Here is a 1823-nt window from a genome sequence, read left to right as displayed (position 1 = left end):
CACAGAGGCAGGTGAACTCCACGAAGATCTTCCCGCAGCCAGGCAACTCGATGCCGTCCACGGGCCGGGGGATCTCGATGGCCTTGACCAGCCCGTAGTTGCTGCACTCGTCCCGCACGTCCTCCACGATCTCCTCGTACTCCTCGTCGTCCAGCAGCTCCTCGGGCAGCACCATGTTCAGGAGGCACAGGACTCTGTGGGGTGGTCACCCATCTGCACCTGGGAGCTCAGCAGGCCTGGCACTTGCAGGGTCACAGGGGTCTGGTGGATGGCGCTCAGAGTGGCATTCTTGGCTCCCACACTCGCCCTCTGCACCTGCAGTTTCCTGTCCCCCAGCTGCATCCCGTTCAGCCCCGCCATGGCCTGATCCGTGACGCTGATGTCCACGTACTCACAGAAGGCCTAGCCCCTGGAGAGCCCGGTGGCGCCGTCCTTGACCAGGTTGAAGGCCTTGAGAGGCCCGAATGATGTCAGCAGCTCTTTCACCTGGTCCTTCAGGTAGTAGGGTAAGCCCCCCATGAACAGCTTGTGGGCAGAGTCTGGGACCACGGTGGACACCACTCCAGGCAGGTAGACAGAGGGGTTCTCCGACATGTCGGGCAGGGGCTGGTAGTCGTGAGGCCGGCGGATCTTCAGCGACTGGCCCTGGAAGATGATGCCGTCTAAGGCCATGGCCTGGGTGGTCTCATCCACGGAGCGGAACTCCAAGAAGGCAAAGTTCTTGTCCCGGTTGACCTGCACAGCCAGGACGGGGTTGCCCGGGGCTGCGTCAGCCCGCCCAGGCACATCTGGGCGTTAAAGAAGTCCACCATGGCCTCCTCGGTGATGCCAAAGGGGATGTTGCCCACGCAGAGGCGCCGGGCCTGCCTGGTCATGTTGCTCACCGCCACAGGCACCGGCATCGGGGTCACAGCCAGACCGTCTGGGGTCCTGGCGGGGAGGAGGGCGGTGGCTGGAATCCGACCCGCAGCTTGCAGGGCCTTGTACTGCATGGGGGTGATATGCTCAAAGCCGGGCGGCGGCACGTCCCAGTATTTGTGGACTTTCCTCTCATGGCGCGGGGAGCGAACCCATCCACTCTGCTCCTCTTTAGTGACTGGTTAAAGGTTTGCTTCATCGCCGCTGCAGGTCCCGGATGCGCTCCGCTGGTCCAGGTTGCGCCTGTCGCAGCTCCGGTGCGGTGCTTGCGGTCCTGGCTGCGTTAGCGGCTGTGGCTTCGCTTGCGGTGCGGGTTCTCCTTGTCTCGCTCTTGCTTGTTCTCGTGGAGCTGCCGCTGGAATTCGTGGAAGTCCTGCATGCCCAGGCGGCCGCGTAAGGGCACTGTGCAGCGAGCACCTTGCCCTGTTGCCCGCCCGCTCTAGCCGCTTCCGCTACTTCCCAGAATTTTTTAAGCGCTTGATCTCTGCCTTCTCCTCTTGCTCCTTCCGTCTCTTCTTTTCCTGGAGAATCTCATCAAAGGTCTTTACTTTCCGAGAGTCCAAAGAGGAAGCCATAATTAAAATGCCAAGAGCAAAAGACAAAGAGAGAATCTTAAAAGCAGCAAGAGAAAAAAAGTCAGTTACCTACAAGGGAGTACCCATACAACTGTCAACTGATTTCTCAACAGAAACTATGCAGCCAGAAGGGAATGGCAAGAAATATTCAAAGTGATGAATAGCAAGAACCTACAACCAAGATTACTTTATCCAGCAAAGCTATCATTCAGAAGTGAAGGTCAGATAAAGAGCTTCACAGATAAGGAAAAGCTAAAGGAGTTCATCACCACCAAACCAGTGTTATATGAAATGCTGAAAGGTATTCTTTAAGAAGAGGAAGAAGAAGAA

General features: G+C 57.5%; 1 pseudogene; it reads right to left on the bottom strand.

The window, feature by feature from the left end:
- The window catches only part of LOC102754644, a 2058-nt pseudogene extending 686 nt beyond the window's left edge, over positions 1 to 1372 (bottom strand).
- Between the last annotated feature and the right edge of the window lie 451 nt (positions 1373 to 1823).

This window comes from Myotis davidii, unplaced genomic scaffold, assembly GCF_000327345.1.
Source record: "Myotis davidii unplaced genomic scaffold, ASM32734v1 scaffold463, whole genome shotgun sequence".
In the NCBI taxonomy this organism is placed as follows: Eukaryota; Metazoa; Chordata; class Mammalia; order Chiroptera; family Vespertilionidae; genus Myotis; species Myotis davidii.
This window is presented reverse-complemented; position numbering and strand designations above follow the sequence as displayed.